The sequence below is a fragment of the Kryptolebias marmoratus genome, linkage group LG20, assembly GCF_001649575.2.
Source record: "Kryptolebias marmoratus isolate JLee-2015 linkage group LG20, ASM164957v2, whole genome shotgun sequence".
Taxonomy (NCBI): Eukaryota; Metazoa; Chordata; class Actinopteri; order Cyprinodontiformes; family Rivulidae; genus Kryptolebias; species Kryptolebias marmoratus.
In genome coordinates this window covers 17,909,668-17,937,402 of record NC_051449.1, presented here as the reverse complement: position 1 = coordinate 17,937,402, position 27,735 = coordinate 17,909,668, and the positions used below count along the sequence as shown (strand labels likewise).

The window sequence follows — 27,735 nt, the reverse complement described above, 5'->3', positions numbered from 1 at the left end:
AGCTGTTTGGGATCGAGAAGTCAGACAGTTTTGATGCATTGGTACATATTTGCGCTGAGCAAACCATGCAGATAAGCATCCGAGCGGATTCGTTCGAGTGCTTTATTTACATTGAGTGTGGACCCACATTTCAGAATCGCATATGAAAACACCTGGATAAAAACGGCACCATTTGATGCAGATCTGGATAACGTTTTTTTTTTTTTTTTTTTACCTGTAAATGGTGTGTGAATGGATATCTATAGACATATAGACATGTTTGTACAACTGCATGCAGAAATAAAAAAAACAGCAAACACATTATTGTCTCATTACTCCACTTCTATATGGTAATTAAGGGATAATCAGGAACTTAACAAAAATAAGTATAAAAAGTATAAAGCAAACTCCATATTACACGTTTTGAGCTAATTAGGAAATTAATTATGCATTAAAATCCCTTAATATATTCCCCCCCTTTTTATGAAGTGATGCTCTTATTTTGATAAAGACGCTGAAGGGATTTATTGTTAACAGAATGATTTGCTCCATGATGCAAGTTAAGATGGGCTGATATCTGATAGATGGTGGTGATGATGATGATGATGATGATGATGATGGCGGTGGTGGTGGTCACGGTGATGATGAGTGATGATGAACATCACGCCGTTAATCACTTCCGAGAGAGGGAGAGGTGATAAAGAGCTCAAGAAACAAAAACCCGTGGAAATCAGAGGTAGGAGGGAGAGAGAGACAGAGAGAGAGAGAGAGAGAGAGGGAGAGAGAGAGAGAGGGAGAGAATTTTATTTATTTCATTTTTTTTCAAGAGTCTCGTTCTCACTGAGGAGGCAGAGTTGGAGCGTCAGAGAGGAGGAGAGAGACGACTGAGGATGATGACAGCGTTTGTCCTTCTTGGACTCAGTTTTTGCGTCCGGCTGACGGGAGCGCGAGAAACTTCACCTTGATCCGACACTTAAAGGTAAATTATGTATTGATTTATTTTGTACACCAATTAGCCCGATCCATCACTATTTATGAACATTATGAGCATGAACGCTTGCTGTGTTCCTCTCTTATTTCTTTAGCTCGGTCTGAGTGAGGGCAGCTCAGCTCCCCTTCAATCCGTTTTTGTTTTTTTTACTCCCGGGCTGCTCTTTGGCACCACGGTGTTGACATTCACCTGGGATCCGGCTGCAAATAAAATCACGACTCGTGCCCGACCAAAAGAAAAAAAAATCGTTTAGGAATCGCGCAGGGGAGATGGGATGTCAGCACAACCTCACAGTGAATTAGAGGCATGTGGAGAATTCCCAGGATGGAGCGAGTCCGTGCGCAAAGACGGGGCGGTCTGCGTCGCCAAAAGTACAATAATTCAATCAAAGTGTCAAATTACTCCTAAAAGAAGGACCGAGGTGGATTAGATGTAGCATTTATGGACGATGGACCCACGTAGAGACCCGGTGGGGGTCTCAGACAGACCTGTCCGCTCGGACTCTTCTGCGCCTGCATGTGCGGGAATTTAAGCCTCCACGATAACTGCTGTCAAATCGACGCGGCTACATCCTCTTATTGATCCGAGCAGATTTGTTGCCCTTTTCAGGTTCTGCCTCTGACCGCAAGGTGAGAGGGATGGCACTTTCTTTTTTCTTTTTCCTTTTTTTTGCGCAAACCGGACAGGCGCAAAACAAACAAAAAGAAATCTGTATATAAAATAAATATTTACGCGCGAGCTGCGAGTCCACCTAATACCAGACGGACGCAGCGCCCGACAGACACGAACCTTTATTGTATATATATATATATATATATATATATTTAATTTTAGTACCTTCTCCGCGGTTCGGCGCGTCTCTAATGAGGTTGGTCGGCTGCGAGTCGCTTCAAAACCCCACCGCTTAATTGCACCCATTCATTACGCGACCCTATAAGTCGGTGATAATAACTAGATTTGGCTTCATTACCACGGGGGTCGGGAATGCGGATGTGCTTTTGCAAAAAAAAAAAAAAGAAAGAAAGAAGAAGAAGAAAAAATATCCAAATCCTCACCCCCTCTCTCTGCGCACAAATGTAATAATGTTTGCGTGAGACCTTAAGCACCCACTGCCCTCCCGGGAAATACATTTGCCTGGATTTATGACCTGCCTCCTCAGGTTATATCGATTATCACAGCCTGCTGTGTACTATATTTTTGTAGGAACAAGAAAAGTGGGTCTGCCGTGTCTACCTCTCTCTCTCTATATGTTTATAATTTCTCCATGTTGCAAAAGGGAGTGCTGAAAGAGTCATCTCTGCATCTGCAGGTCAGTTCTCAAGTGAAACATCTTTGCTCTTACAGCCTCTTGTTGATCACATAAAAGCTAATGTTATACATGCCCCCCCCCACACACTACCACCACCACAACACACACTTACACACACATGCTTTATGAGCCTTAAGTGACTGTAATGGTTCTGTTCGGTGTGAGTTCTGCTTATGTTTGTGGAAAGCTCATGTTCTGCTTATGTTTGTGGAAAGCTCATGTACTAAAGATCCCTGTGCGAACACCCCCAGCATTTGCCCACGCACACGTCCAGCCATGATTTGTTTGTGAATGTGATGATCTCTGCGCATCAGTTTCTTTGATTACACAAGCACTTGTCTGCAGTCCCCCCCCCCACACACACACACACTCCAGGAGCAGCTGTGACATTGGGAGACTTTTATTTGGAGCAAATCAAAGGAGGCAGAGGCGTCCCGTCCTTCTAATGCCGCTACGTGCCAGCCTGTGTGTTAGTTTGCAGTTAATAGCTGTTTACAGCGAACAGCAATTGTGTTTACCCAGATGGGGAGTGGGGAAGGGGGAGTAAAAAGGAAGATATAAAAGGAGGGAGGGAAGGAGGGGATGTGTACCAGGGAGGGAGGGTTCGATTAAAAAGAGGGGCGAGTTGCTGAAGGGGTGAACGCGGGTTAGAGGGATGGAGAGGAAAAGGAGAGCCGGTGGAAACAGGTTGCACTGAGTCACAGTCTTGTGTTGGTGATGAAGCTGCCCGGAGAACAGAATCTAGAAAGGAGGCTGTTGGAACAAGAAACACTCAAAGAACCAGTTAGCAGAGATGATTGTGTGAAAGCAACACCAACAGTGGACACTCAAGGAGGCCTGTCTTGAATGTTTTTTTTTTTTTTTAAATTCCAACCATTTTTACAGGCTTGCTGCCTCTCCTGGCTAAAGGTATCTTCTGTCTGGGCTGCAACTGTCAGTGACAAGTTCGTTAAGGAGTCTCCAAAATGTCTTGACATGTTTGCGGGTACTTCTGAATGACCTCACTTGAGTTGCAGACGCTGGCAGTTGAGTTTTGGACATGCTAAAAAAAAAAAAAGAGTAGTCTCAAAATAGTCACAGAGTCATCGTGAGCTGCTCAAACCTGTCTCAATAGTGTACTTTCACAGCTGCACAGGAGCTCTCCTCTAACAAGAAAACAGCTGAGGCTAATGTCCAGATCAAACAATCCACAAGATAATAAATAATAATGATTGAAAAACTGTGGTCCAAATCGGTTTTGTCCTAATTTCTAACATACACTCCGGTGCAAATAGAGCTGATGTGGACAGAGTTAGGCAACTAAATAAACTGCCCAACTTAGAATACAGTTTTTCAAGCCGTGCACCCAACAATAAGTCGTGATTTTCAAAAACTGGCCGCTCAAAATGCAACTTCACGACTATCTGGTCAATTGGTCACAAACACTTAGACCCCACAAGAAAGTTTACCTATTTTCTCATAATGTTGAGCTGCTAATGAGTCTCCAACAGTTGCAGCCCAGTGAGTACCTTAAGGTACACGGTATAGCAGGGTGACAGATTTCGTACTAACAACTTTTTCCTTGGCCTCTCTTCTTTTATCGACTCAATCACAGTTCGTCAGTGCATTACAGATGTGCCCGATCATGTTGATCTCCACTCTGTGGAGGAGAATGTAGCCTTACTTGCACCCCACGCAGGGGACATGATGAATTATTAGTGAGTCCCGTCTTTCCTTTTGATTCCCTTCTAATGAGAATGAGAGAACCCCCGTGATGATCCCCCCCAGGGGGCTTTTGCTTTGTGTGTGCGTGTGGCAGTCGATGGCTGCGTACCATTCATTAGCTGACAATTCAGTGAAATGAATCAGACAACATGGCCTCCCAGGGATCTTCATGAAGAACAAGGAAATGACTGCTTAGTGCTCGACACATGAACATTTCCCAGGGCCCTTGAGCACGGAGATAGCGCGGTGGCTCAACTCCCTTCCCGACTGTTTCAAACAGGAAAGGAAACAAGGAGCTTCCTCGATCTAATGTCGCTTCAGATCCTGCCTTTGCTCCCTTCCTCTTGCTTTTCAGGCACGATGAAAATAGAAAGAGCTGCGCAAAACCTTCAGCAGAGTGCTTTTTCCTCTGGTGCCAGGCTTTTGAAGAGTGAGTAATAAGGCCTGTGACTCCGCGTTGACTTTGCTCAGAGCTGGATCTCAACTATATCATCTCCAATTACCTACTCAAGGCAAGTGACTGATGAGCCATTTCTCACCCACACGTGACGCTTCTTTTATTCTCCGGATGGATATAGGGGATGATGTACTATACCTTCCCTCCGTGCCCTTTGACGGCGATCGTGCATTAAAGGAGGCGAAGACACATCACTGCTGATGCTGACTTTTTCGGGAAATGGAAATTCGCCAGCGGTTTCACCAGGCAAGCGTCTCTCAGGAAGAAGGAAAGGGAATTAGCATGAACATCCTTCATGCTTTTTTTTTTTTTGTAATTTTTCGTCTTCATTCTTGAATATTGATGCCTCCAGCCTTCCCAGATGGAATTTGGAGCAGGACATCCTGACCCCAGCCTTGGTGGTGCTGAGCCGAGACACAGGGCCGCCCCTCTCCGGAGTGATGGGAGCGTGGGTGGGGGTTGGGAGAGGGTCATTTGGAGGAAATGTCTAGTGGTGCAGTGTTTTTTTTTTTTTTTTGTTGCCCTGTGGAAGCCTGTGGGATGGTGGTTCAGCCTCAGTCACGGTATGATGGGTCAAAGATCAACAGCGCTGTTCACTTGGATGCGTGTGACAGTGCACGTGGTAGGTGGGGTGCATAAATCCACATGCAGGTATCCTAAAAAACAAACAAAACACTCATCCATTTGTCCATATTGCAAGCAAAGTGTGCACACTTCCAGACACACTGTTAGGTTTTTCCTCATTTTTATTCCCTTTCAGCTTGAAAAAAAAAAAAAAATGCAAACACATTCTCTTTTTCTGCTCCCAGCAGGGGGTCTGCACTGCTGCCTGGGTGGACTGGATCTCTGAGATAGATTGGTGGATGCAAGTCCCAGTTTGATGGTAGATGGCTCTTTGAATGGGTGGAATGAAGGAGGACTCTGGTGGAAAAGAAAGTACAGCAGCTCGCTTCACTGGAGACGTAATACAGAAAAACCGGAGGCTGCCGCAGGCTGAGTGTGTTGGCGTCAGTGTGTGTATGTGTGTTGTGTGTATTATCATTTATACCCTGCTGTGTAGAAATGGAAAAAAGAGGGCAGGGGAGTCAGACAGTGACTGAACGAGAAAGTTTGTAGGACTGTTGGTTGTGTGCACATGTGAGTGTTTTTGGGCAATCCCCCCAGTGACTGAATTGTGGAGCAGAGAGTTAAAAATAATCTATTGTCATTTTATTTTGAATAGAAATGAGTCATAATCAAAGGTACAGAATGTTTTCTTATGCTACTTTCAAAAGACAACAATGACTCCATGTTTGTAGGCAGAAAAACAACAGCTTCTGTAGTTCCTAAAAAACACAGTGCTTGGCATTGTTCTGATTAGTTTTTATTGTTCATTACTGAAAGGCAAAAGGTGGGCGATAATGTTTTTGCCTTTGTGTGTTATTTTGTCTGTAGAGTACGCAGAATATCTCATAATTATTGGAAATACATCTATAACTGGTTGACTTTTGGAGTCAACCCCTTTAAAGATGGCCTAAGCTAATGAATTTAAACAATCACAAAAACGGCTGTAACTCAGTCAGTCTTCCAGATATCGATTCCATATTTGATGTGGTAGTAGCTGAGACTCATTCCCAACACATATTCAGAGTGCTAACAGATCAGAGTGCAAGATCTTGCAATATCACTTGGTACTGTGCGTGTCCTTTTCAAGATCTGGCCAAAACAGCTATAATTGCATCAGTTCTCAGTATGAGATTATCTTAGTTGGCATAAAAGATGGGAAGTAATATGCATCCCTTCAAAGAATGCTAGGCCCTTAATCTGTAACGTTTTGGAATTATTCAGTAATATTAATCAGGTAATTCTCAGTCACTGGTGTAGTCTGGTTCTTCATCTCATGAGGTTTTCATCACTAGTTCATAAGGCATTACTGAATGGCTAACTGCATGCTGGGATTAAATCTGCTGTTTTTTTTTTTTAAAGTCTGATCATCTTCTTTCAGTCATGGCTGATTTCATTTTTCTTGCGCCGTAAGAAGAGCACGTACAAGCATCCTAGCAAACCTCATTAAATATTCACCTTTTTCATCACAACAAAACATTAACTATAACATAAATCTCAAACGATGCATCAGGTTACAGAGGTTTTTCTTGCTCTCACTCAGACACATCTAAAAATAATGTGCTGCAGGCCACTGAGCAGAGCTTTTTCTGTGTGCAAATAAAACTCAGAATAAATTGCTGTATATCAAACATTAGCTGACATGAAAGGAAGACTGAGCGGCGGCTCTTTTCTGTGCTGCATACTTCTATCATACCAGGGTGCATAGCGATCTGTGTTGCAAACTCTTGACAACGGCTTGTCGGAACAAGAATATGGGTTCTAGCTGGATGTGAGCCTCACCGTGTTTGGACACATGCAATTCAGTTTTAACATTTGGCTTCTGAGTTACAAGTCTTGGGTTGCACGATGATGCAGGTTTGCAATGTCACCTATGAAGGCTGCAGATTTGAATGTCAGTGGTGGCTCTGTGTGGTTTACATATCCTCCTTGTGCATGTTGTCTCAGAGTACTTCGGTTTCCTCTCACAGTCCAGAAACATGCATATTAGGATAACTGGAGATTCTAAATTGACTTTAGGGGCGACTGTGACCACGTATGGCTGTTTGGTTTGTGTGTTTCTGTGTTGGACCTCCAGTGGGCCGCCAACATGTCTGAGGAATACCCCACTTCTTACCTATCAACGAATAAAACAGAACTAAGCAAATATAGAAAATCTAGACAGTTCGAAACTGCATATCTTGAAGTTAGTGGGCTTGAAATGCTAAACTGTTCATAGCTCTCAATGTATAACATGCTAGCTAAAAGCCTTCAAATGCCCATTACTTGGTGAACTCTAACTAGGCAACATTAGCTTGCACAAAGGCTACAATAATAATAATAATAATACTAATAAAAAACAAGTCTTCTAATGATTTAAAAAGGTCTTGCTGATATATCATGCCTCCTAACACATATAGGTAAAGATAAGCTTTCATGTAGCCTATATTAGCTTAGTTGTCCGGTCAGTCTGGGGCTAAGCTAATGTTACTTTCTGTTGTAAAAAAGCATGTTGGCCTGCTTGTTAAACCATAAATGTTTTATTGAAATGCATGTCACAGGTTCTAAGTTACATTCGCAAAATAACTATTTACTATTTTATTTGGTGTATGAGCAACTAATTTCACCTCAGGTAAAAACTAGCCTGTCTAGTTAGCAGTCAAAAACTTAACTGTTAACCTGTTTGTTTAGGTTTTATATTGTTATATTATCACATCAAATAAATAAAATAACTCAAGTCAAGCGAGTACTCCCGATAAAAAAAACAATGCATGGAGATCTGCCTGTTTCAAAACACAGCAGACAAGATTCCTATAAATAATGAGTCACGGTGTTGGGAGGACAGAGGTGTACAAGTGAGGAACAGATCAAAGAACCGGCGTATCAGTCACCCGGTCCAGCTTGCATTACTTCCATGTGCAGGGATAATGAGGGCGGAATCCATGAGGAGGGTCAAATCTCACTGAGCTGCACAAAAACGAAGGAGGCCACAATTAGAGCTCCAGCGCACGGAATCTAAAATTGTAATATTGAATGGTAAATTAGATTTCCTCTATTTAGACCTTGCACTGACGTGATTAGTTTTAAAGCACGTGACGGAACGGCATTTTCAATTTCACAGCCTTCTTTCAATTCCCATTCGCTCGCCCTTATTTCTCAACACACATGGAAGCCGAATGCTCTGTCTGAAGCTGCTTAAATAATTTCGCCGTGGTTGAACTCGGTTCAGAAGCAATTTAATCAGCTTCGCAACAAGAGGTACCGATGACTGCAAAAAGCACTTATAAATGAAACTTAGACTCGGAAAAATGAACTATTTTTCTGAACAACTGACTGCTTTGATTGAGGGTAAACTCATTTCTGGTGGCTTTTGTCACTTCTGGTGTTTTGGATGATGATATCAAGGCTGCCGGTAACTCTGATCGAATGCTTTGTGTGCTTGAAGTGTGAGCAACTGCTGAGGCATTTGAGAGGGCTGGTGATGATGTGCACCTGCAGACGTGTGCTTTTGAAACGGAGGGGGCACGACAGAAGAAAACCTACAAGCATAAGCTGCCACCCCTGACATGGGAGTCCTGTAGGAATTTAGCAAATCCTATTGTAAATTTGCCTCCTCCACGAAGATAATTGGCTTATTCCTGCGTTAAATAGGCAGTCCTGCAGGACACCGACTGAGCTTAGCATCCCCCATGTAGACAGTGTTTCTGCTCCTCTGCGTCTTAGGGACCTAGAGGCACATTACATACTGAATTACTGTTTGACAATGATTAACTGATAGCAGCGGTGCCCAGTTCAGAGCTCCTGTTCAGGGACTGACATGCGCAAGTGTCTGCAAGAGCAAAACTTTGATTCCCACGGGGTGCTCTTTGTAGACGCGAGCCCACGTGCGTCTTTCTTCTTGGCGTTCAGAAGGAGCTTCACAGACAGGCTAGTTTAGCAACAATCTGCACATCCAAGACTTCAGAGCTACGTCGTTCACGCCCTGTAATGCTTTCAATTCCTGTTTTTTTTCTCTTTATGTTCAAGTCAACAAAACAGTTTCGGGCTTCAGTGAGGCTTGGATGTGGGGAAGGTGTTGCTGTTGCCTCTCCCAAATCATTATCCACACATCAAACACGATCTGGGTTTCTCTCAGAAGAATCCTTCCTCAGCAGTCTTGTGCCTGCAGGAGACACAACAGACAAATGTGTTTGCGTGTGCTCGGATACAGACGATCTTGCATGTGGCTTTTTTTTTTATGCATGTTTTAACCCCGGATCAGCTCTCTAACCACACTAACAGCAGTTGCCTCTGTTTCTTGGCCTCTGGGCAGCTGCTTAGTGCTAAACCAGACCCCAGCTGATCCAGCAAGTCAGAATGATAGAGGAGCACCAAAACGCTCAAACCAGAAAATGAGAGGTTCAGAGATGGATGAATTGTCAGCGGATGTGCAGCTGTTCGTGTCCTGTGCGTGCTTATGTCTGTGTGGGAAGCCAGAAAGCCGCCGTGCATAATTTTGAGACTCGACCGAAAACTGTCTAGTTAGAGTGCGTGAGGAAATGGATGAAAGGGAGAATTCCCCTCATGTGCTTGAGAGGAATGAGACGGAGCTCAAAACTCTTCATCTGTGTGTGTCCTGATGGCTGCTAATTTGAACAAAGGCAACCAGGAGACAGTTACTACAGTATAACATTAAACCAAGGATCCGTCACTGTGAAACATGCCGGACCTGCTGAGAAGTGTAACGCTTGAAAACATCTTTTGAAAGGGTTGACTGATGATATTGAACACATGAAATGGCAGCACCTCAGGGAAGGTATCTGGGGCTAAAAATACAAACCAATCACTGCTTGTTCATTGTTATCTTAATGTCAAATTACAGTAATCAGCATCACCACTTCTTTTATGTAATCCACTCTACCGTGTTTTTAATGAAAGCTGTAGGAGAGCTCACGGTTGCACATGTGCCTGTGTCCAGGTGTGCGTGTGTGTGCATCTGTGCGATTTCTAGCCCCCCCCCCGAAATCATAAGGGGGTAAGTCACAGAGCTGGAGGTTCATCAGTAGCGTAATTAATGTAGTGCAGTTCAGTTGTCATGCGTGATATTTCAGGGCTGCGATCTACTTGAGAAGGCTTTTTGATGAATGGCCAATTAGAAGCAGACTCCTCATGCCCGGTGGCTGACTGATCTCTTTTTAATGGCACTCCTGTTTCTTTGATAAAACACAAAATGAATCATCGATACCCTGGGCTCGAGGAGCTCTGAGCGCCGGAGTTGATTGTAATTGGGTGTGTAGCAGCCGTTCAGGGTCGGTAGCATCAGTTTTGGGTCAGTGTGTGTGTGTGTGTGTGTGTTTAAGAGAGAGTTACCACGCTTTTGTCGTAATGGTGACCAGACCCAGACACACTCCGATTCACATGGCTGCTTTTCCGAAGCATCGCATACATTTCAGTTGATGTGTGTGTTGTATGTATACGCTGGACATTTTCTGAAGAAATTTTTGAAAAGTGCCAATGCAGCTGCTGTCTAAAATTCAAACATACATCAACTTTACAGAGCTCAGTAGTAATTGTAACAGTTCCACAGTTCCATGCCACAGTCTCTCTGTCCAGTCACAGTAGTTTTCCACAGCCTTGCCACGCCCCCGAGTTCCACGTCTCTGCAATCACTGCCATCAGCTTCACCTGTTCCACTCACTACATAAGCTCACCTCTCTCAGTCACTCATTGCCAGATTATTAAAAGGTTTTACCAAGTAGATGTCCAGCGTTCCTTCACAGTCCATGCCTGCCTCGATCACGACCCCTTGCCTGTACCACGACTCTCGTCTCTCGCTTACTCCACGTCGGATACCTTCCTGGACTCTGCCCACTGGCCTGCGACCTCACTTCCCCTTTTCGGACTACGCTCTCTGGTTCGTACCTTTCTGGATTTGGCTCCCTCTCTCTGACCTCCCGGCTTCGACCTCTCGCCTGTCCCCGGACTTTCCCACTATCCTAAGCCCCTTCCTGACAGACCTGTCCTGCTCTCACTCAAATCCCTCGGTAGTCTTACCTGCTCCGAGGTTCCCTCCTTTCCATCCAGAGGGTCCCGTCCTGAGTGTTAGCATTCCTACTAGCTTAACAGCTACAATAAACATCTTAAAACTTTGTCTGTGTCTGCCTGTTCTGAGTCCTGTTTTGCCAAGCCTTGTCAGTAATTTTGGGTTTACCTTTAGTGATAATCTAAGCTGACAAAATGCAGATGTTTTGATGTATCAGCTGTGTAAGGTGAATCAAACCAGGGGCTCGTTAGGGTCACCATGGTAATCGCACACTCATGTCTGTCACTCTCTGACACAACTCTTGATAAGACAAACAGAAATGCAGAGCAGAACCAAAGCCTCAAACACCCACTTTGCAAAAAATGATAAATTGTATTGAAATAATTCCTAAGGTTTATGTGGCAGAAGAGTCTGGACATCACACATGATAATTATTATGTGTAACAGATGCAACAAGTTTAAAAAGACCTCTAGCTTCCATTTTTAAAGTCATATTTCTGAGCTTACAATGAATGGAAGTCATGAGTTTGGATGATTGCACTCTACACTCATGTATTTGATGCATAAATTACTTAAGAAGTTTAAAGTTTGTGAAAGAAAGAACTTTCTGAAAGGGTTGCGAGCTCAACATTTAGAAAATCTCCCCAAAACAAAACTTCAACTTTATTGTGTGTGAACAGTTAACGTTTTCAAGTCCAACTTTTTCAAACTTTCAGTAATGTTTCCGTTGTGAGTTATGTCTAAGCTGTAGACCTTCAAAATGGGCTGTTTTTTTAATATTTTGCCAAAACTCTATCGTTTATGTGGAAATCTTTTGCACTTTTGTCAAATTTTGTTCATGCCGTATTATGTTTTGGTCCCAGAAATTATAACACATTGTTCCCAATTGAGTTGCACAGTTTGTATATAGTTAGTATAGGTTTTTTTCCAAAGCTGTGGGAGGAGTTCCAAATCACGAACTGTGACACAAACAGAAGGATAATGGGCAAATGGTAATAAGAGGTTCTTTAGTGCTTATGCTTTGGCACCCTTAGTTGGAGACAAAAAGTAAATCCATTAAGGATTTGAGCTTGTAAATAAAAGTTAAGACATGATTCTAGAGTTTGAAAATGTAAAAGAAGGAATCTGTCTGAGAAATTAAAACTTGAGTGTAAAGGTTTGTTAAGGATCTTAGTTAAGGTGTCTGCAGCGGCATTAATGTACAAGCTCAAATTTAAAAGTTTCCATCGTAAGCCTGTACTGTGTGACCTCTATTAATTTGCTAGAGGCTAAGTTTAGCATTTTGTTTTGCAGTTTTTTTGGGGTTTGGTGAGTATCAAAGAAAACACGAACATGGCTCAGCAAGTTTCCCTTCTACAGAAATGGCTGCTGAAGCTGCACGTCTCCGTGTTGGATGTGCTCATCAAAAAGTCTTACTGTGCATGCATAATTAATGCTATAGAAATAAAAACAGGAGAGAAGAAGGCAGTGCTAAAAGTTCAAACAAATACAAAAGCTCGTTTTTTTTTTGTTGTCCCCCCCACTCCCTCTTCTTTATTTCCCGGTTCCTCCAGAGAAGACTGGAATGTGTTTGCTGTTTCTCAGAAGGGGTTGTCATGGCAGAAGAGAGGGTAGTTTGAACCGAAGCTGCGAATTCACACTGTGTAACAATTTGAGCAAGCAGCTTGCATCTCAAATCAAAGAGCCCACCAGGAGCTTTTGACCCACCCATCGGGCAGCAAAAGTCTTTGCTACGCCTCTTTATTTTTTTTGCAGCAGCAACGTTTCAGCCGCTGGAGATTTCCCGAGCTTCTCTGAACAAACAGAAGAGGTTCAGAATGAGGCGATTAATGCTGTCAAAATGTCACCTCCTCCCCCCCGCTGGTGTTCTGCGTTGAGACAATAATCTTATAATTGCTTGCATTAGATTGTAGGAATGTGTCTCCCCTACCTGCCCGCCTTTAAATGGCACACATGGCTCCCTCCGTCCCGCCACACAATTTGACGAGGATGCCGGCTGAAATTGCCGAGCAGACATTTCCCATTTGGTCACAACAGAAGCTCGCCCGACAGGGAGATACAGAGGGGAATCTCACGTTGTTGATTTGGACTTCATAAACATCATTATCATCTCCCCCGACCTTCGGTTGCCGCTCTGTTCAGCGCCGACCCCAATTTCGTCAGGAACCTTGAATTGTGATGCACGTGGCCTCTCTGGGAGGGAGGGTGGGGGGGTGGAATTGGCAATCGAGTCAACAGAAAATACTTTTTTTCCACAGGAGTGTGTGGCATGACGACACGTGTGTGTGTGTGTGCGTCGACGTGCGTGCGCTGACTCAGTAATCTTTCCCTCGCCTGCTCGCCTGGAACCGTCAGCATCTTTCCTCCAAACAAAGTTTCCTGACTGTGCCTCTGCCAGATTTGAACTGTGTACAACATTAGTGTAACAGCCCACGCTCTTAGAATACAGATTTGTTCTTGAGTGTGCGCCAAACGGCTTCTATATTTCATGAGCCTTTCTCTCCACCAACATACCATCTTGAGACTAATTATCATGGTCGCACTCAAACACAAAGCTCGTTTATTACGGCGCTGACATCACATTTGTTTTGGCTTGGCCTACATGGCAGGGATTTCACAGTGCCGGAGCCATCTTTTGAACTTGACAGAGCACGCTTTCAGACGGAGAATCTGCTCCACCGTGCAGCTTACATGATGTTAAGCACAAAGGTTGTTTGTTCTTCACAGTGTTGTCATTCGTCTCTTTGCAAGTGGACTGTAAATTTCCAAGTTTAGTTTTATATTTGTTTCCCATATGCGAGCTGCTCACCGGGGGGAGCCACGCTTGGTTCTTGGGAAGCAGTTTTCCTCCGTTGGTCCTGCCCTAGAAACGCCTTGATGCTTTTTATTATCATATTACTCCCTCCTAGCGTATTGTATCTGTACACTGACTATTTTTACACGCTGCAAGAAACAGCCAGAGAAATGCTGGTCTGAAAAATAGAAGTGGAGCACAGAAAAATGAGCTAGCAATTGATTTAGATGGATTTTTATAATTTTTTTTTTGTTTTTCCTAGAGAGGAATATTGAGCTTCAAATCTCCATTTTTTTTAAAGCGTGTCTCATTAAACTGCTTTGGAATCCCAGCTTTACTGACTGTGTCGGGCTTAAACAAGCAGCATGGATCACAAAGTCTCTCTCTTTTTCCTTCATTTCTAACGTGGAGGCTGCGCTCTCTTCCTGTCATAAACTTTGCTTCTGACAGCATCATTCTCAGTTCACTTGTTCGTCTCCACACAGCTGTAGCGGAGCTGAAAACTGCTGTTGTGAAAAACAAAATCCGTGCTCAAAATCTGTCTCCGGTCCACGGCCGGAATAAAACATTTCATCTCATCTCACTCTTCCTTTTTTGGAGGCAATTACAGTTTTTTTTTGTTTTTTTTTAAATGGCTCAGCATTCCCGCGGCTCCGCTCTTTTTAACGCCATGAATGGCACATAATTTAAAAGCTGTCAGCAAACATAAATTCAGGCGGAACACTGCGGGAACGGGCTGTTCTCCGAGCTGCTCGAGGCCTCTCCTCCTTATTTAGGAGATAAATAAATCATAGGTTTTATCCAAACATGACAATTAACAAGAGCTTGGAGACTTTTTATCTTCCTCCCCACTTCTTACCTGTTGCCTCTTATAAATGTGATAAGTGTTTTTTTGGGGTGTGTGTGACAGTGTTTGTTTCTCATTTCAGCTCCCATGCTGTGATGATGACTACACAGTCGACGTACAGCTGACTCCCACAAACTGACTCATAAATTTTATGGCTATTTATGTTTTAAAGCCTTTCATTTTGAAATGTTTTGTTCTTGATTGGGCAGCTGAAATGCTTCTGAACACCTAATTAGAATTTTCGCTGCCTGCTACGACTGCCCAACCCACCCACCTGCACGCACACACACACACACACACACACACACACACACACACACACACACACACACACACACACACGCACACACACACACAAAGATTGGAGTCCAATGAACTATTTTAGCTCTTCTGCATCTTGACTGTGCTTTGTGTTTTGAATGTGTCAAGCTGTTTTTTGTTTTTTTTTTAAGTTGTTTATCAGTGCCTATGTTGCCTCGACAACATATACACTAATATATTCTGTTCTACTTTTGTCACAGGCTCTTTTGGATGCATCTGCGTGATACGCCGTGACATATAATGTGATAAATGTCAGTAGAGGCAAAGAGATAAATAAAAGGCACATGATCAGATATTCCTCTGATCTGTAGGTGCACACACACATACACTCAATCAGAAATTTGAAGCACATTCCTCGCTCCCTTCCTTACCAGGAGGGGGGCTGCAGCTGGAGATGAAGTAAATGTGTAGGGAGTGTGTGGGCGTTCCGGTGTGACACATCTGGGTAAGGCGACACGAGGAGGTCCTGACAGATATGGGTTGAGCGGGAGCCTGTTTCTGTTGTGCTCTGTCATGCAGAGGCTCCTTCCACATGCCTTCCCTCCTGCGTCTGCATGACCCTCCTGATAACTGTTACCTAACCTGAAGCTAGTTCATGTATACATCTATATGTGTGTGTGGGGGTGAGAATGCAAGTGTGTGTTAACGCAGGCGTGAGGGCTGGGCTGGGTCTCCTCAAAAACACGTGTGACATTATTTTGGTGTCCGGCGAAAGATGGAGGGTGTAAGGAGAAGAGGCCGCCGCACACAAGGACGTGGGAAAAAGAGGTGGCAAACGTCTGAGCTGCTTTGCGCCTGGGCGTGCGAGAGAAGCAAAAGTTCAGTTGATGAATGAGAGCATCAGCGCCGCGTGGCCATGAAAATGGCAACGGGAGCATTAGCGAGTCCAAACAATTTCCATTTTTCTGTTCCTTTTGCCACCATGTGTTTCAAGGTTAGCAGCTAAGTTGTGCTGTGAGTGTGTGTGTGTGTGTGTGTGTGTGTATGTATGTGTGTGTGTGTAGAGGGGTGCTCCCACTGGGGATTGTATTTCGGTTGCTCAAGCCTGACAGATAACAGCCCACCGTGCTCGTCACATCAATTATTGAGGGGACGAGAAATTGATCGGCTCTAACGGAGAATGTTACCCTGCCTTCCTCAGCTGCTCACTTCCTATTTTTCCTCTTACTAACGCGGTGCCCTCCTGCTTTATTTGTCCTCCATCCATCCCTCCTTGCTGTCAGACTCCCCGCTGCCCTTGTTTTCAGTCATCCTGTTACCACTACCTTCCATCCTGCTTTATTTCTCATCCTCTGTGCCTCCTCTTCTGCTTTCTATACAACTTGAATCCATTTTTGGGCTTTTTAGTTTCTCTCGATTTCACATTTTTTTCATTATAATTTTTTTTTTTTTGCCCACGTGTGTGAATGTGTGCGTGTGTTCATCTGTCAGATGTCTGTCTGCTTGCAAAATATCTCATGAACCACTGGAGAGATTTAAATACAACTCACATGTACAGCTGATAAAACTTTGGAGTCACACCAGTTCAAGATGCCTGCCACATTAGCAGATGCAAAAATGTCTACAACTCAGTCAACTTTACAGCTATTGATCTGAAATTTGATGTGGTAGTAGCTGAATGTAATTCACAACCCATACTCCAAACGTCACACATTGCATATCATCTTTACTTAACTCTTTGGCATAACCTGTTAAAGCCAGTACTGTCTGTCTTTTATCTAAATATATATCATGAACAACTTGATGGATTTGAATACAACTGTTATAAAATAATTACTAGATGTAGATTTACAATTTTTGAAGTCATCCCTATTCAAGATGGTTGCCATAGCCAAGGTCAGAAAACCCAAAAATGTCTCTGACTCTGGTAATTTTACAGATATTGATCTAAAGTTTGATGCGGTAGTAACTGGGAGTCATCCTCAACACATACTCTAAGCTCTACACTTTGTGTTGATCTCTTTGCTTAAAACTTTGACATTGATTCTTAAAGGTAAAAATGTCTGTGAGTGTGAAAATATCTCATGGAGCACTGGACTAATCATGAACTTTTGGAGGCAGTTTGATTCACGATGGCCTCCACAGCTGGTCAACGTTAGCCAACACAAAAATGTAATATATGTAGTCAGTTAGATTTACAAATAATGAGCTAAAGTTTGATGTTGTAGTAGCTGAGAGTCGTCTTCCACACACAATCCAAGCAGTAACCTATTTCGTATTTGAAAGGCAGCAGGTGATATGCATTACTTCAATAAATGCTGCTAGAGTTTGACTTTCAATTTTAATTTTTTTGGCAAGCTTTTCTCTGTTGAAGTTGTTGTTCCGCAGTGTGTCAACACACTCGATTCTTCTTCTTCCTCAGACTGAACAAGCTCTATTCACCCTCCGTCGCTGCCCTCCTCATCAGCTAAAAACCATGACTCACCTTTGATCTCTCTCCCTCGGTGCTCTTCACCGCAGAGAGTCGAGTGTTCCGTCTTTGTCGGGACACAATGCAGCTCGCAACCACGTGCCGCTAGCCAACGCGGATGTTTGCGCCGCGAACATGCGGCGCGGAGCAAAAAAGGGAGACTAATTTGAGCTCAATTCATCATGGAGAGAGATTGCCCTGCATTTATTGATAATTGCTTTTTTCCGTTTAAAGGGATGGCGCTTAAACCGTCAGCAGTGTAAACATGAGAGATGCAGCTGTTGCCGCAATTAACGTCTCACTTTCCCTAATGAGAGGATTAATCCGCCAGCAAATCTCTCGGCTTCTTTTCAAATGCCAAGCCCCCCATTCAGCTCGCTGCCAGTGGAAGAAAGGCGGCCCGTGTCGAACAAAATGGGACTATCTATAACCGGAGCCAAAAGTCGCATTCATCGGCTCAGCCCGGTGTCACATCATCAGGGTCCTTTACTGCTGTAGAACAAGAGAGACCCTTAACCAACTGCTGTTTGATGATTTCCTGAGTGCAGCCTTTACAATCTTCTGTTCTCACAGCGTGGCGTCTCTACAGAGCCAACCTCCGTCACCACGCCTACAAGCGTCTTTTCTTCCCTTGTCTGTCGAGAGCTCAGATCCTTTCGCTTAGCCCCTAAAAACAGAGCACAGCCTCTTGTCAGAATCCTTCAGAATGGTCAAAATGGAGGGCTTTGCTTTCCGCAGACATTTGAAAGTCACACAGTGAATAGCCGTCTCCTGCTGGAATAAGATGTGTCTGGGCAGCCGGCAGTGAGTGACAGCTTACTGCGAATGAAGCAGAGCTTAGGCCAAATCTTTGAAGCCATCGACTGGACGTATTGATTAGTCTTCTTTTTCTGCAACACAGAGACAAGGCACAGGTGTGAAGATTACCAGTTAGATCAACTCTATAGTAAATGCTGTCATCCTGAGTTTTCTAGACTGAACATTTATCAGAAATGTTATTGTTAACATCTGCTCAGCTTGGCTTTTAGATGGTAGAAGAAATAGATTATTTGAGTCTTGTCTAAGGCTGGAAACATAGTTGTTCAGGCTTCCTGCATCCATGTAGGCAAACTGATTAGTTTTGGACCATATGCATAACAGTTTTCCCTACAGGTGGCACTAATTTGCTGATGGTCAACTGTTTTTTCGAGACAGTAAAAAATGATAAAGAAAACTGAGTACTTATTTGGTGATTTGGTGCAGCTTTTTGTGTGCTTGTATTCCCTGAGTGATAAATTATCCAAATGTGGACAGCAGCAAATTTTCTTACACGGTATTTTCTCAAAACAAGCGTCCATGTTGTTTTTCCTTCTGCTTGCGGGTTTGACTCGCAGTCCCTTTTGTCTTTTGTGTGTTTGGTGCCACCTTTTTAAATCAAAGAAGCATCTACAGTCAGCATGGGCACGCAAATCTGGGCTGCACACACTCGCCCGCTGAGGGACCAGACCCTGACAAAAAGGTAAAATGACAAAATTTACATCGTAGAGGCTTTGTAGTCAGAGCGGACATGGAAAGCCTGAGCAAAACATGCTTCCAGCCCCAAGTGTGTTTTGTGTGTTTAAGGCCCCGTTTACACTATTGTGAATGCATTTTAAAACAGACTTTATTTCACATTTGGTTTCTTTGTCCACACATTGGAACAAAAATACTAAAATACCCATGTTATGTTCGCATATCAAAATACCTAAAACTAGTTTTTCTTGGTAGATAGGCACTCAGCTCCCCGTGACCTGGAAAAGGAAAAGCTGGCAAAACAAAATGGATGGATAGTTTTTCTGCAGGCAGGTCAGTTCAGCCTAGACTCTTCTACTACAAAGCCATGCTGTTGGATTGAATGTAGTATGTGGTTTAGTATCGTCTTGCTGAAATATGAAAGACATCATCTGGAAGGGAGCTTATGTTGTTCTAAAACCTGTATCTACTTTTCTGCATTGCTGGTGACTTTCCAGATGTGTAAGATGCCAATGCCATAGGCACTAATGCACCCCCATCACCATCAGAGAGGCAGATTCTAAATTGTGTGCTGGTAACAGGCCAAATGGTTCCTCTCCTCTTTCATAAGAAGAACATGTTATCTGACCACAGAACAGTTTTTCACTTTGCCTCATGATATCAGGAAGTGCGAATGATGGGATAGTCAAATTTGCATTATTCCCGATTATCCCACTATGTTTAGATGCTGTTTTTTGCAGACTGGTGAACCTCTGCCCATCTTCATTTTTGAGATTCAGCCTTCCCAGTTCTCTTCCTGACCTGTTGCCAGTTAACCTAAGTTGTTGCAAAATGTTCCTAAAGCTGTTTCTTAGTCATACCACTTGCTTTTATAGCCTTATGTTGGCGCTGTCCTCAATTTCGTCCCCAACAGGCTGCTACACCCCAGTTTCTAAAAAGCTCTGTTTGTCCTGTCCACACAAATCCACCAAAACACGAGTATCTAAAAATCTCCACTTTGAAAATCATTTGTCAAAACACCTTTTTTTTTTCTTTAACCTAAAATTATGTTTCCATGTATTTGTATGATGCAAATGCAACAGAAAAATCTACATTTTTAAAAATATCCAGAGTAGTGTAGGCGAGACATTATTGAAACATAATGATTTTAATGTAGAGCATAGATGTTAAACTTCAGTTCACTTCAGTAAAGCTAACAGCTAACACCAAAATTTTTCATAGCTGATTAAGTGAACACTGCTTTATGAACTTCTCCACTTTTACATTACATAATTGGCTGGAATGTACGCCTTATGCCATCTGTTTTGCAACATGCTTGAGTTGTTTCAGATGACTAGTTTAGTTTTTTTAAACAGTTTAGATACATAGATATTTTTAATGCTCCTACAATTCATGTTGAAGTAGCAGAAGGACTAAGACTCAGTGGGAAACAGGAGGCAGGCAGGTAGTAAGGAGCTAAAGATCTTTTTTTAACAAGAACAAGACTAAGGTCGCTACAGAAGCAGGAAGAGCGAAACTCTGAACAACAGCTGAGCACAGAATTGAATAACAAGTTTGTTGGATTGACAAAGAAACAACAAGGATGTGGCAACGAACAAAGAAACTTGAGGAATATATATATATATATATATATATATATATATATATATACTCATATATATATACTCATATATATGTATGTATGTATTTATACACACAGAGAGACGAAAATTAAACATGAACAGCAGCTGCGGTAATTAGAGATTGAGACCAGGTGTAACAGGAAGGGAGAAATGAACTGGAAGGAACAAAGGAACAGGTTTCACAAAATAAGTGGAAGTAAAGCCGGCAGTGCAGGGTGGAATTACGTAACGCTCAACGAGAGCTTAACCAAAACCCAGAACAACCCAGCTACAAGATAACCAAAAAAGTCATTAATTCAAGAACCCAAAGAACAAAGTCTATATCCAAAACAACATTAATGTGAAGCAGTTCTTTTCTTCTGCTGCTTTTCTTTTTAATCGCTGATTGAAAGTGTGTTCAATTCCATAAGTTTCCCAAGAAAACCAAGTGACTCGTCACATTTTAATGTGCAGAATTAGACTTTTTGGTTTTGTTTGGGTCAGCTATAGTCAATGACATAAAAATCTGGGATTTCTTTGAGACCATTTCTTTTCTAGACACAACATGTGCTGCTGAGTACAGCTCAACCTGCTGTGAGTCACCAGAATTTGATTTCACCTCATGCATCATTGTGGTGCTAATGGTGTAGGATGGCATAATCAAACCTTTCTAATGAAACACTGATGTGTCGGTCGATTCATGCTCAGCTTGTTGAACCAAAGCTTTGAGCTTGTTTCTGTAGGGCCCCTCGAGGACAGCCAAGTGTGTGTTTTGTTGTACACCTATCCTTAAATCCATCATCTGGCAAGATTTGTTTTGCACAATAAAGCTTAGATGCCACTTTGGACACATTTTGTTGCCTTCTTTGTTTAAGATATTTTTAAGTATGAGACAAAATGGAAGTGTGAAGCAGAAAAGATGATATTTCTTTGGTTTCTCACTGTAAAATATATGTGGTCAAGATTATCTGGTGTCAAAAACAAGAAGAGTTTCACCAACTATAAACAGAGCTAAAGAATTATCCTAATGGAGTTCATGTTTTTTACTTTTTATATTGTCAAGTATTTGGTGCTGAGAAACACCGTAAATCAGTTTCTTCAGGTTATTGTTTGCAGGAGCAGTCAAACAATGGAACAAGGTTAAATTTGTTAAAAAAATTGGATATATTATAATTATTCTTTAACTTGAGGCATAATTAGATAAAAATAGATTGGCATGCAAAGACCTTTTGCTTTTGCTGACAAATGCAACATGGTTATTTGATTATTTTGGCTTGTACTACCTGAGTGCACTCATATAACTTCAACCAACTTTATTCTGCACTGTACGAGATTATTAGTCTTATTGATCGGTTTTAAGTGTGCTGGATGAAGCAACCAATATTGGGTAGAACTTAAAGCCTTGTTAAGAGACTGCTCTCTTTTTTAAATACATCTTTCTATGGAGAAACACATATATATATATATATATATATATATATATATATATATATATATATATATATATATATATATATATATATANTAATCTATGCCTACACAAAGACTGAGAGGTGCATTGATTCTCCGTTTAAAGCATGTCAATACTTTTGTTTGTTTTCTTTTCAAAACAGCTGCAATTTCAAAATTTGACCATAAACACTAACAACACTGGGGCTATTTCTGATATATGGAGGAGACATGGAAGTAGCCTGTTTGTGGAAATATATACTGAACTGTTGCTTTATATAATTTACTGTAACTTAATTTTTTCCCCCTGTAAATGTGCTTGTGTTTGTGGGGATCTGGGTATTCTTGTTGATTGTTCCTATAAGTTTTTCTGGTTGGGTTTTTGGTTTCTCCTTTTCATTTGCCTCGGTTGTGTTTTTGGTGGTTCTTGTAGATCTGTTTTCATTTGTATCTGGAGTTCTGTTCATGGTTCATGGTTCTTGTGAATCAGTCTGGTGTTTCAGTGGTTGTGTTCATGGTTCTTGTATCTCTATAAGTTCTGTATTCCTGTGTGTTCATGTTATTCTTGACTCTTGTGTGATTTGTTCTGTGCTTTTGGACTTCTTTCTTTTGTGGTCTTCTGTCTGTCATAGTTTCTGTCTGCTGTTTCCTGAGTGTGTTTCCATAATTCTGTGTAATGTCTTCATGTGTTCTGTGTGACTCTCTGTGGTTCTTTAAGTTTATTTATCAGATCTGTTCTTTTCTTGATTATGATGTTTTCGTTTCAGATCTTTAGTTTAAGATTCTGTTACTTGTGTTTTCCAAACAGTTCTGATCTTCAGCCCTTTGTGTTCCTGTATTTTATCCTTAGAGTTATTCTTGTGTGTTTCTAGTTTCAGTTCCCAGTGTTTCCCAGTGTTTTTTCCATTTTGCCCTCAGTCTCTTCCTCAGTGATTGTCCATGTCAGCCTGCCACTCCCATCTACACCTGTCTCCAGTTTGCAATCACTCACCTGTTCCCACTCCCTCGTCAGCCCAGCCTTTATATTCACTCTCTGGTCAGCTTCTCATTGGTGAAGCATTGTTGCAGTAATTTGCTGTCAACAAAAGCTTTGTCACCAGTTTTAAATTCTGAATCCAATCAAATGCAGCAAAGTTTACTGTAATTAAGATAATTGCATTTCTGTGTGAAAGTCTTGGGTCAACCCTAATTTCTATACATTTAGCTTTGAAACAGTCAGACTTTCTTGTAATATTCTAAAGTGGTTTTGCTTGTTATGCCACCCAACTCTGATTTATGAATCATTCAGACATTAAAACACCCCTGAGACTAAGGAATGTGCATGTTGGGTCAACTTAAATGAGATCTTCAGCCACTTTGTTACCAGTAACCTGCCAGCAAGACAGGTTGTTAGAATTTATTTTGAAATAGCTAAGAAAAACAACAAAGATAAAAGTCTGACACCTACAATAGTAATTTTGTAGCAACAAGGTTAGTCATAAAAAGTTGTGAGCTGGAAACCTGACCCACAGGTGGATGATGAATTTCTCAGACCCTGTGTCAGAATTTTGCTGTTATTGTTTATATTCTGGAGGTAGAATTTATTTAATTTTTTCCAGGTGTGACACTTGTACATGTAATGCTGTCATGGTCAGGTATGAGGATTGGACAGAGTAGGAGTGAAAAAGCTTAAAAGACCTTCAGCGAGCCTTAAGAACTACCGATCAAGACCACATTACAGAATAACGCTTTGTTTCCGAAGACAAAGATCTTTGAGGCTGATTTGGGGTTTTAAAACTTGTTTTAAAGGGCCTTTAAGTCAGAGTAAATTCTCAAGGAAATAGAAATCAAACTTAACATTTGTTTCAGTTGTGAATCTGTGATTTGCTGTTTTAAAAATTGTTGATTAAATAAAACATGTTGGCGTTTACTACATATATGGATTATAATTATATGGCCTGTACTATTATACATACTGACGTAGCTTAAAACCCAAACAGGACATGTTAGCCCTGTTTTTATCATCAACCTTACCGTATTACTGACACTGTTCCTGGTCTTTGAGGATGCTCTGGCTACTGAGTCTGAAAATGTGTTTTCTCTCTCCTGATTTCAGTCCCAGCAGAAGTAGCAACAACCCCGAAAATCTAACAATTCTGAAGCACTTTGATGCTTCTGAGTCTAGCGCCTTTTTAGTTTTTCCTCAGCTTTCTGGCACAGTCTTTATGTTGGGTCAGGCTGGTTTATCTGTGGCTTTTTAATCATCTGCGCTCCATCTTGTTCCGCACAAGGAAGAGACAGACGCATATGGGCAAAGTTTAGTTGGCTATAACTGAGCGAACAGCCACTCAGTTACAGTGCTTTCTTAATTTTTTTTTTTTAAGGAAAACACACCAGTCAAGCTTTTTCAAATCTTGTTAATACTCATGTGTTTGCACCCTTTTAATGCCACAGAACCCACAATTTGAATCCTTCTGTGATCCTTAAATGGTTTCGTTCGCTTCTGTTCAGTTTGCAGACATCGTTGAATCGGTCTTTGTGTTTCAGTTGCTGAAGAGAGCATTACATCTGCCTCAGATTCTCTGCAGGAGCAGCTCCAGGGACAGAGAGGGCTTTTATCTGGGCTTTTATTAATGTATGTCTCACAGTTTCTAAAATAAGTGTTATTTAAAGGGGGAGGGATTAGGTATCAGCTGCAGGTTCATAAACAGTAATTATCTTGATCCCTGGCTTGCCTACATCTTTATCTTTGTCATTGCCAGTCCCATGGTAACCCTACCTATCTTTCTCCAGTCCCTCCTCCCATTTGTCCGTTATAATTTAGAGCTCCTCCGCTGACCGCAGTCAGCTCCTCTTAAAGCCTGAGATTACACAGCTGCCCTTCTCCGTATCTTGACCACTTTATCTCTCGTTCTCCGGCTCTCTCCTCGCTAATCCAAGTATATTATCTCCCGGCTTTAACTGTCTCCCAACTGTCTAATTCTTCCTCTCACCGTCTGTCCCCCCCAACCCCCCACCCTCCGTTTCCTTGACTCTTTCTTTATGCTCTCCGTTCACGTCTTCACATTTAGGACTCCAGATTGAATTTATTGAGATGACAGGCGATCATCAGCAGAATCTGCACAGCGTAATGGGTGCAAGCACCCCCCCACTGGTTTCTGTAGCTCAGAGTACAGCAGCACAAGCAACAATCACACACACACACACACACACACACACACAGTCTCTTTCACAGCTGAGTGAGCATCTGCTCCCTACGTGCTCGGCTCTCTGTAGCTGCAGAGGAACAGAGGAGAAAGAGAAGAAGTGGCTGCTTTGGACTTCAGCTGATAGTAACTAATGACTGTCTGATTAGTTCATTAGTCTGGCACTTCATAGCCTGGCTGCTGGAGTCATAGCTGTTTACTTTTTTTTATTGTCGACCAACTTCATGCGCACACCCACACGCAACACTCCAGCTCTAGCTCTTGCTCAGTTTAGCCACTTTTCAAGGAAAAACAAAAAAAAAGAAAAAAGGGAAAAAAATCTGAACAGGGTAAGATGATATTGTTTTGGAGCATGCTCAGATTATTGAAATCTTTCATCCCGTGTTCATCAAATACTCTGTCTTACTCATAATCTCTGTTCTTGTCTGGCCGAGAGCTTCGAACAGCTGAGTCTTACATCACCAAACATTAAGAACCAGACAAGAGTCGGCTTTTCATTTGGCAAGACATGCGGAGGACGATGTGCCACACTAGTGGGTTAATGTTTGTACCACAGTGGACGTGAAATAAATTTGAGGCCCAGCATTCCTTGGAGGAATACATGCTTCCTGCCATCTTGCACGCCAACGTTTCAAAGATCTTGTGTGATCTGTTAAAGGCAAAACGCATTCAAAAATTATGCCTCCATTATTTTCAACTATGACCCCTACATTACCAGTGGCTGGCTGCTGATATTTCTCAACACTGTCCTATTTTCAAGTATCACTGCTTCTTCAAAAACACATTCTTTATGTGTACTCCCTTTGCTTGGAAATCCAGGTTTTATGGTAGCTGTTCTTCTGGACTTTCTTTCACAGTTCTTCTCTTGTTTAGGCTAATTGTAATGCTGTTTCATATCAAAACTATAAAATTGGATGTGGAAAGATTAATTGCTGAGGTTGAGAAATATCTGGAAATAAAGCTGATGACCTAAAAGCTTGTCATTATAAAGATAATGACCAAAAAAAAAAATTGCCTGGCGATCCATTGGTCAACTCTAGTGAGAAATCCGGGTGGTGTGGCGACGCAGTGATTACAGCGAGCACCAGCTCCCCATGAAGAAGAATGGATGGATGGATGGAAGGTGAGAAATCCTGTTCAAGTAAAGGGTAACAAGAAAAGATGTTAAGCTTATATTTTAAAGCTGTTGAGAAGATTTATATGTCAAGCATTTTATTGTTACCCTTGCTAAAGTCCACACAAGGTGTGAACTGAGGTTGTCAACGCAGATCATTCATGTTTTACTGGCATCAGTGGCGTTATGATTTGTGCTTTTCTGCATTTTCTCATTCCTAGCCATCGCTCCTCACACCTGCCCCTCAGCTGCTCATTAGCCCAGCTGTATGTCATTTTATTATCACTCCTGTCTGTGCTTATAGTCAGCCCTTTTAGTTTGCTGGCAGATACTCATGGCTAACTTCCATGTTGAACTTTGTTCATGCCACCTTTACCTCCTCCTGGTTTTGTTTTAATTTAATGAATTCCATTTTTTAGAATTACACCTGTTCAGCTGAGGTTTTTAAATCTTAGTTTAGTTTATGTTAGCTTATTATCCATTTATTATATTTTTGTATCTTAGTATCTATCTTGTATCTTCCTCAGTTTATCTTTAATAGAAATTAGTATGACTTGTTTTAGATAAGTTTAGTTTAGCTTTTTACATTCTAGTTTCTTAGCTTAGTTTTTCATCTGTTTATGTTACTTTTAACTCTTCCTGCTTCTGCAGCAACCTTATATGTATTTCTTTTAGATTACCATATCTTTTGCACCATAAGGCGCACTGGATTATAAGGCGCATGCGAAAACATACGTTCTACAAAAAAAAAAAAAAAAAAGGTCACGGAAGCAAAACAGTGAGTTTGGTTTATTCTACTATGTAACAATTATTTTACATATTTTTTTTATCATTCTTCTTCCACAAATCCATCAAAGTCCTCATCCTCTGTCTGAATTTCGCTATCAAACGTGCCAGGTTCCCTCTCATCATTGTCGGAGTCGGTCTCGTTGCCAGAGGGCTGTTCAGCAATGATGCCGGCTTTCGTGAAAGCTCGGACGAAAGTTAAAGCAGATACCTTAGCCCAGGCATCCACAATCCATTCGCGTATGATGGCGTAACTCGCCCGGCGCTGCCCCCGTCTTAGTAAACGTGTGTTCGCCGTCAGTCATCCATCGCTCCTACGCCACTCGCAACTTCACTTTAAATGCCCTGTTTACACCAACGTCCAGTGGTTGGAGTTCTTTTTTTAATCGTCTTGGAATGATGGCAAGCTCTGAAATATATTATATTACATAATGTTCTCTGATTGGTTTATCGCTGCCAGCGTGCATACTGTACGTATTACGTAGTGTTCTCTTATTGGTTTATTGCTGCCAGCGTGCGTACCGATGCTGTACACATTACCGTATGTCCAGTGACGTGCGGTGAGGTTCATGGTTGGTGAGGCACTGAGAGTCAGATTTACAAATATATAAATCCAAAAGGGTAGCTTATTCAATTGGCTGCTGGTTATTTCATATCTCATCAGCGTTCTTCACACACACACACACTCTCTCT

The 27,735-nt window shown here is 42.0% G+C and overlaps 1 protein-coding gene across 1 annotated transcript in view; it reads left to right on the top strand.

Annotated features, from left to right (window-relative positions):
- The first annotated feature begins 730 nt into the window (after window positions 1-730).
- LOC108238645 overlaps window positions 731-27,735 on the top strand; it is a 188,296-nt gene continuing 161,291 nt past the window's right edge. Inside the window, exon 1 of the mRNA XM_017420878.3 lies at window positions 731-958. The gene's annotated coding sequence lies outside the window, so the exon portion shown is untranslated. The remainder of the gene's footprint in view (window positions 959-27,735) is intronic.